Here is a 10000-nt window from a genome sequence, read left to right on the forward strand (position 1 = left end):
GGTATTAAATGCATTTCGTGGGTGATATTTACATTAATTAAAATTACGTGTGCTTGTGATATATGTTCATTAAAATAACCACGTGTTGCAAACTCACGATTCAGCTATCATGGTGGAGATGGGTCTATTTCAAGTTTATGAACAGAATCCTGAATTCGACAGGAATATGTAGGGGGACTTGTCATAAACTTTTAGTCTCTCTTGATAGCTGAGTCGGTAGGGTCCCTGCCAAGCATAGTTTCTAGCCGTACAGGTGGTGGTTCGAATCACCACCCGGCCAGAAGCTGTTACCATAAAATGAATTCCAAGTGGATATGTATTTCCCAAGATAGAATTCGGTATTAAATGCATTTCGTGGGTGATATTTACATTAATTAAAATCACGTGTGCTTGTGATATATGTTCATTAAAATAACCACGTGTTGCAAACTCACGATTCAGCTATCATGGTGGAGATAGGTCTATTTCAAGTTTATGAACAGAATCCTGAATTCGACAGGAATATGTAGGGGGACTTGTCATAAACTTTTAGTCTCTCTTGATAGCTGAGTCGGTAGGGTCCCTGCCAAGCATAGTTTCTAGTCGTACAGGTGGTGGTTCGAATCACCACCCGGCCAGAAGCTGTTACCATAAAATGAATTCCAAGTGGATATGTATTTCCCAAGATAGAATTCGGTATTAAATGCATTTCGTGGGTGATATTTACATTAATTAAAATCACGTGTGCTTGTGATATATGTTCATTAAAATAACCACGTGTTGCAAACTCACGATTCAACTATCATGGTGGAGATGGGTCTATTTCAAGTTTATGAACAGAATCCTGAATTCGACAGGAATATGTAGGGGGACTTGTCATAAACTTTTAGTCTCTCTTGATAGCTGAGTCGGTAGGGTCCCTGCCAAGCATAGTTTCTAGCCGTACAGGTGGTGGTTCGAATCACCACCCGGCCAGAAGCTGTTAGCATAAAATGAATTCCAAGTGGATATGTATTTCCCAAGATAGAATTCGGTATTAAATGCATTTCGTGGGTGATATTTACATTAATTAAAATCACGTGTGCTTGTGATATATGTTCATTAAAATAACCACGTGTTGCAAACTCACGATTCAGCTATCATGGTGGAGATGGGTCTATTTCAAGTTTATGAACAGAATCCTGAATTCGACAGGAATATGTAGGGGGACTTGTCATAAACTTTTAGTCTCTCTTGATAGCTGAGTCGGTAGGGTCCCTGCCAAGCATAGTTTCTAGCCGTACAGGTGGTGGTTCGAATCACCACCCGGCCAGAAGCTGTTACCATGAAATGAATTCCAAGTGGATATGTATTTCCCAAGATAGAATTCGGTATTAAATGCATTTCGTGGGTGATATTTACATTAATTAAAATCACGTGTGCTTGTGATATATGTTCATTAAAATAACCACGTGTTGCAAACTCACGATTCAGCTATCATGGTGGAGATGGGTCTATTTCAAGTTTATGAACAGAATCCTGAATTCGACAGGAATATGTAGGGGGACTTGTCATAAACTTTTAGTCTCTCTTGATAGCTGAGTCGGTAGGGTCCCTGCCAAGCATAGTTTCTAGCCGTACAGGTGGTGGTTCGAATCACCACCCGGCCAGAAGCTGTTACCATAAAATGAATTCCAAGTGGATATGTATTTCCCAAGATAGAATTCGGTATTAAATGCATTTCGTGGGTGATATTTACATTAATTAAAATAACGTGTGCTTGTGATATATGTTCATTAAAATAACCACGTGTTGCAAACTCACGATTCAGCTATCATGGTGGAGATGGGTCTATTTCAAGTTTATGAACAGAATCCTGAATTCGACAGGAATATGTAGGGGGACTTGTCATAAACTTTTAGTCTCTCTTGATAGCTGAGTCGGTAGGGTCCCTGCCAAGCATAGTTTCTAGCCGTACAGGTGGTGGTTCGAATCACCACCCGGCCAGAAGCTGTTACCATAAAATGAATTCCAAGTGGATATGTATTTCCCAAGATAGAATTCGGTATTAAATGCATTTCGTGGGTGATATTTACATTAATTAAAATCACGTGTGCTTGTGATATATGTTCATTAAAATAACCACGTGTTGTGAACTCACGATTCAGCTATCATGGTGGAGATGGGTCTATTTCAAGTTTATGAACAGAATCCTGAATTCGACAGGAATATGTAGGGGGGACTTGTCATAAACTTTTAGTCTCTCTTGATAGCTGAGTCGGTAGGGTCCCTGCCAAGCATAGTTTCTAGCCGTACAAGTGGTGGTTCGAATCACCACCCGGCCAGAAGCTGTTACCATAAAATGAATTCCAAGTGGATATGTATTTCCTAAAATAGAAATCGGTATTAAATGCATTTCGTGGGTGATATTTACATTAATTAAAATCACGTGTGCTTGTGATATATGTTCATTAAAATAACCACGTGTTGCAAACTCACGATTCAGCTATCATGGTGGAGATGGGTCTATTTCAAGTTTATGAACAGAATCCTGAATTCGACAGGAATATGTAGGGGGACTTGTCATAAACTTTTAGTCTCTCTTGATAGCTGAGTCGGTAGGGTCCCTGCCAAGCATAGTTTCTAGCCGTACAGGTGGTGGTTCGAATCACCACCCGGCCAGAAGCTGTTACCATAAAATGAATTCCAAGTGGATATGTATTTCCCAAGATAGAATTCGGTATTAAATGCATTTCGTGGGTGATATTTACATTAATTAAAATAACGTGTGCTTGTGATATATGTTCATTAAAATAACCACGTGTTGCAAACTCACGATTCAGCTATCATGGTGGAGATTGGTCTATTTCAAGTTTATGAACAGAATCCTGAATTCGACAGGAATATGTAGGGGGACTTGTCATAAACTTTTAGTCTCTCTTGATAGCTGAGTCGGTAGGGTCCCTGCCAAGCATAGTTTCTAGCCGTACAGGTGGTGGTTCGAATCACCACCCCGGCCAGAAGCTGTTACCATAAAATGAATTCCAAGTGGATATGTATTTCCCAAGATAGAATTCGGTATTAAATGCATTTCGTGGGTGATATTTACATTAATTAAAATCACGTGTGCTTGTGATATATGTTCATTAAAATAACCACGTGTTGCAAACTCACGATTCAGCTATCATGGTGGAGATGGGTCTATTTCAAGTTTATGAACAGAATCCTGAATTCGACAGGAATATGTAGGGGGACTTGTCATAAACTTTTAGTCTCTCTTGATAGCTGAGTCGGTAGGGTCCCTGCCAAGCATAGTTTCTAGCCGTACAGGTGGTGGTTCGAATCACCACCCGGCCAGAAGCTGTTACCATAAAATGAATTCCAAGCGGATATGTATTTCCCAAGATAGAATTCGGTATTAAATGCATTTCGTGGGTGATATTTACATTAATTAAAATCACGTGTGCTTGTGATATATGTTCATTAAAATAACCACGTGTTGTAAACTCACGATTCAGCTATCATGGTGGAGATGGGTCTATTTCAAGTTTATGAACAGAATCCTGAATTCGACAGGAATATGTAGGGGGACTTGTCATAAACTTTTAGTCTCTCTTGATAGCTGAGTCGGTAGGGTCCCTGCCAAGCATAGTTTCTAGCCGTACATGTGGTGGTTCGAATCACCACCCGGCCAGAAGCTGTTACCATAAAATGAATTCCAAGTGGATATGTATTTCCCAAGATAGAATTCGGTATTAAATGCATTTCGTGGGTGATATTTACATTAATTAAAATCACGTGTGCTTGTGATATATGTTTATTAAAATAACCACGTGTTGCAAACTCACGATTCAGCTATCATGGTGGAGATGGGTCTATTTCAAGTTTATGAACAGAATCCTGAATTCGACAGGAATATGTAGGGGGACTTGTCATAAACTTTTAGTCTCTCTTGATAGCTGAGTCGGTAGGGTCCCTGCCAAGCATAGTTTCTAGCCGTACAGGTGGTGGTTCGAATCACCACCCGGCCAGAAGCTGTTACCATAAAATGAATTCCAAGTGGATATGTATTTCCCAAGATAGAATTCGGTATTAAATGCATTTCGTGGGTGATATTTACATTAATTAAAATCACGTGTGCTTGTGATATATGTTCATTAAAATAACCACGTGTTGCAAACTCACGATTCAGCTATCATGGTGGAGATGGGTCTATTTCAAGTTTATGAACAGAATCCTGAATTCGACAGGAATATGTAGGGGGACTTGTCATAAACTTTTAGTCTCTCTTGATAGCTGAGTCGGTAGGGTCCCTGCCAAGCATAGTTTCTAGCCGTACAGGTGGTGGTTCGAATCACCACCCGGCCAGAAGCTGTTACCATAAAATGAATTCCAAGTGGATATGTATTTCCCAAGATAGAATTCGGTATTAAATGCATTTCGTGGGTGATATTTACATTAATTAAAATCACGTGTGCTTGTGATATATGTTCATTAAAATAACCACGTGTTGCAAACTCACGATTCAGCTATCATGGTGGAGATGGGTCTATTTCAAGTTTATGAACAGAATCCTGAATTCGACAGGAATATGTAGGGGGACTTGTCATAAACTTTTAGTCTCTCTTGATAGCTGAGTCGGTAGGGTCCCTGCCAAGCATAGTTTCTAGCCGTACAGGTGGTGGTTCGAATCACCACCCGGCCAGAAGCTGTTACCATAAAATGGATATATATTTATATATATATATCCGAGACAATAAAATCTAGAAATAACTCCCATGATAACTATTGAGTTAATTGGCATTAGAATAAGTGTACTACTGAAAAATTTATATTTTGGGCAATATATTATTCGGTTTAAACTGAAATTCAAGTCTAAAATTCTTAGCCCTATGTATCGGTGTTTGGTATCAAAATTAATAACTTTTTAACCCCCCATCACTTTAAACATGTTTCACTTTGATATCAATATTTGTTTTGCTAATTGCCAGATTGACTGAACGACACCTAAATCTTAAAATCCCTAAGGGTATGAACGTGACCAGTCTTTTATAAATAGGAATGCCAGACATTCAAGAAATACAAAGTTATTGCCGAGTTTCCCCTCCAACATATACCATTAAACCTACTTGAAAAAAACACGTCTTGGTTAGTCTCAGCATTCTCAAGATCACTCCAATATTTCAATCAAATCTCTAACATTCCTAAAAATCAAATCCCTTGATACAGTTATCTTGTAAATTTTTCTTGTCCCTTGACCATACGAGATTAGCCACTTGTCTACGAGGCCTCCTGCATTTACTTAAAACTAAATTCTTACCCTTTTTTAAGGCTAAATCCTTTGACGCAGTTTATCTCTGTAAATTTTTACCTGACCCTTGACCATCGGAAATTAGTAATAACTCATCTAGTCTTCTCGAGCAAATCATTAAAACCATCTGCTTCAACACTTTATCCTTTATGATTGGATTACCATTCCTTCAACATCTTCAATCCCTCAAGCCAAATGTCCTAACCCTTACCTTTAAAATCTTAAAACCACTCACTCCTGGCATTTCTACACAATTGTGCCTGCTCATTTCAAAAGGGACGCCATTTTGCTCGCCGTGCAGAAAATTCCGAAGACGTAATTTTACCTGTGGCTATTAAGGCAGAAACTGTTTAACAGCCGTGGAGAAAAGACCAAAACTACTTTAAACAGCTCAGCAACTGAAAACAGAGAACCGAAACTGCAATAATTAACATTTTATAAATTTGATTATGTTAAAGGAGGACCAGTGCAATACTTAAGAAGAGAATGTCGAAATTACTTCCAGTACAGTCAATTCATTTTAGCGAGGCAGACTTGCACCGACTCTCAGGGGTGCTCTTTTAGCCCGGAAAAGTTTAATAATAGCTGATTGGCCGGACAAAAATATTTCTGACCAATCAGCTATTAGGAAACTTTTCCGAGCTAAAAGGGCACCCCTGTGAGTCGGTGCAAATCTGCCTCGCTAAAAATATTTCACTATAGTTATAAACCTGATTGTGTTGAAAAGAACTAAGTAAATTATTAATTCAACATCACTGAAAACTTGTTTACACTTTGTGAACATGACTGTGTAGTCAGGAATAATTTAGTAAGAACGAGCTAATGTTCCCGTGTGTATTTCTACCCTAACCAAAGAACTGAAAACTCTTCAAATGAGGCTCCATCCCCCCCCCCCACCACCACCTTTAACCACTGGTATCTTTACGGTTTATCTAGAGGTTGGTCTTGCAAATTCAGCAATCCCTTTTTTTAGTGAACTATTGAAGTTAGAGGACGAAGGGTATACATGTTAGTAGAAATAGTAGTGCTGAAAATTTAAAATAATCATCTGAAAGACTAGTCTAGGAAAAGTACTTTTAACAGCACTTATTTATATATGGAAAAATAATTTTAAAACGAAATAAGAGAATAGAAAATATACATAAACATTCCCTGAAAAAAGAGTAAAACTTCGAAAGTGAATTCGATTATATAACTTCAGAAATAGCTTTATTCCTGTTATTTGCAATAGAACTTTTTCACATCTATCTCACTAAACTGACATATAGACTGGCTTTTATATAAAATATTAGGCGATTTGATTTCCAAATTTTACTTAACCTAGCCATTGTCTGATTTGCTTTTTTTCAATCTTTCGCTAAACTAATTCTAAAGACCCCTTATAGGAGACCATAGTTCCTAAACACTCAATGATTCTACCTCATTATCCTTTCTCCTTCCAATGATATTTCATCTTCCATTGCATACCCTGCCTCCCCCAGCCCCCCGCCAACGTCTTAAGGTTTCATGCTTATTCCTTATGTTTGCTAAGTTTTAAAACATCAAGTGGGGACAGAGTAATTTGAATCTCTTAAGAATAATTGCTGCTCCTCAGTTTCTTGAGAAAATCCTTGAGTTTCTCAATTAAATTTTCTGACGTTTTGTTTGACCGATGGCGGTTTGATCTACAGCATATCAGATGTCGATTAAATTAATTTGAATAAAAAACATCAGCAATTTGGAACTAAAGTCAATTTGAATTTTATAACGATTAACGTTTATCAGTTTTAAAAATACGAGCTGTAAGTCAAAATAATTCTATCAATATTTACTATATGTTGAATCTTACAGAAAAATAGATTATTGTGATATTTTCAAAGCTGCATATCTATAGAATAATATGAATTTTGTTACAAACTATTCTTTAATGAAATATTCACCAAATTCTACTTTAAGATTTATTGAATGAACAATGAAATTATCAACTAATCAGACTACAGAACTAGTGTTAGAGAAATTATTAACTTTTGAATAGATTCCTTGTCAAAAACTTTTGGTATTTTCAAATAATATTGAAAATATAACGTGTATTATATATTGTAATTTCAAAAATTAAAAAGAAACTAAAGCTTGTTCTGAAAGATAGGGCCTTATATGGAGCTGTGAGATTATTATTAAGAAAAATCCTAGTCTAAGTGTTTTCAACTTGAAAAGGGAAGGCTAATGGGGTCTACTTGAGAGGCTATGTTTTAAAAACTAACTAATTTTCAGAAAATGGGGAAGTAATTGAAATATGATTTGTAGTATTGTAGAGTTAGCCAAGTTTTGGAGAAAGAGTGAAAGAAATGAAAGTGTTGTAGACAAATGTCTATGAAATCTGGATTATTGTGGGACGTTTTGATAATGGAATATCATATTTTGTTTCACTTTCGTTGTTATTTACCTTCATTTAAGGGCTGGGATGAGCAGTAATTATATATATTTACATATTTATATACACACAAAAAAACAAACAAACACACACAAACATATATATATATATATATATATATATATATATATATATATATATATATATATATATATATATATATATATGTGTGTGTGTGTGTGTGTGTGTGTATATATATATATATGTATATATGTGTATATACACACACACACTCACATATATATATATATATATATATATATATATATATATATATATATATATATATATATATATATATATATATATATATATATATATACAGTATATACAGTATATATATATACACACGCACTCACACATATACACACACACACACACATATATTATATATATATATATATATATATATATATATATATATATATATTATATATATATATATATATATACAGTATATACAGTATATATATATATATATATATATATATATATATATATATATATATATATATATAATATATATATATATATATATATATATATATATATATATATATATATATATATATATATATAAATATATATATATATATAATATATATATATATATATATATATATATATATTATATATATATATATATATATATATATATATATATATATATATATATATTATATATATATATATATATATATATATATGTATATAATATATATATATATATATATATATATATATATATATATATATATATATATATATATGTTTATATATACATATATGTGTACATATGAACAAACACAAATATAAATATATATATATATATATATATATATATATATATATATATATATATATATATATAAATATATATATAAAATATATATATATATATATATATATATATATATATATATATATATATATATATATATATATATATATATATATATATAAATGTTGATCACCAATGGTCGGGTTTTGTCAAAACCTGTCTGTCGTAAAAGATTATTTGTGAGGTGGACGCCATCTGCAGTATATTCTGTCAAAGGCTTTGAGGCCACTCAGGCGAGACCGATTTACCGCCACCAGCTAACCATTTTTGAAGTCTGAACAAAATAGGGGCGATGCCTCGGATGTCAATCTTGTATACGCACGTGTATACAAGATAGTAAGATAAATGTGGAGTTAGAAATTAGGCACTTACATGCATGTATACATAAACAAACACACACACACACACACACACACACACACACACATATATATATATATATATATATATATATATATATATATATATATATATATATATATATATATATATATATATATATATATATATATATATATATATATTGAGTCCATACAAGGTTACAGAACGGTTGAGCAAAAACACATGCACTACTTTTTCAACCAAATCACACAGGGTTGATCACAAAAACAAATTTTTACAATATGAAATGTACTTACATAAATACACTTTACATCTTTTGAATCAAACACAAAGATTTTACCAATGTTTGAAAGCACTCTACATGTTTGAGCGAAAAACACTTAGTGGCTGGATAGATGCTGGTGAGAGGATTGTTGGATGGATGGCTTTCTCGGAATGTCAGTCTGGATCATCCTCTTGAAAGTAGTTATAGGCCATTATATGCACCTTACTTTATTCTGAAAACTTCAAACAAAACACTCTGTAAGCAGTCGTCAGAGTTAGCAACGTTGTTGATGGAAGTATGGTTCTATTGTCGCATAGCAATGACAACACTCTCAGCTAACTCCACCCACCTCCTCATGTAACATTAAAAAAAGAGGTTAAGTTTAGTCGAGCACCTTCATAAAACTTCTAACACTATGGAAACATGATGCAATTCTTCATGTGTGTTATACAGCATACCTATTAACAAATCACATAAGATTTCATAACCAAACTACGTAAAATGAAAAAAAAATCTTTAAAATAACGTAGATTCATATACATGGAACTGAATTAAAAAATAGCTAATGTCATATGTAATTTACCCACATTCAATTAAAACCACTTCCTACTTCGATTCCATAGATAAAACAAATAAATCACTCGAAATATTAAGTCCGAACAAAACTTAGATTAAGACAAAAATTTTATGATTTGAAAATTATATAATCACTTGACTTGAAATATTAAATCTGAATAAATCTTAGAATTAGGTCAAAAGAAATAATACTTATGAAAATTATACAATCACTTGTTTCACTTGAATTTAATTCTGAATGCAATATTTAAGAGACCAGATCACGATGCTAATACCTTTCACCTTACTACAGGGCCA

This window comes from Palaemon carinicauda, chromosome 14 (assembly GCF_036898095.1).
Source record: "Palaemon carinicauda isolate YSFRI2023 chromosome 14, ASM3689809v2, whole genome shotgun sequence".
NCBI lineage: Eukaryota > Metazoa > Arthropoda > Malacostraca > Decapoda > Palaemonidae > Palaemon > Palaemon carinicauda.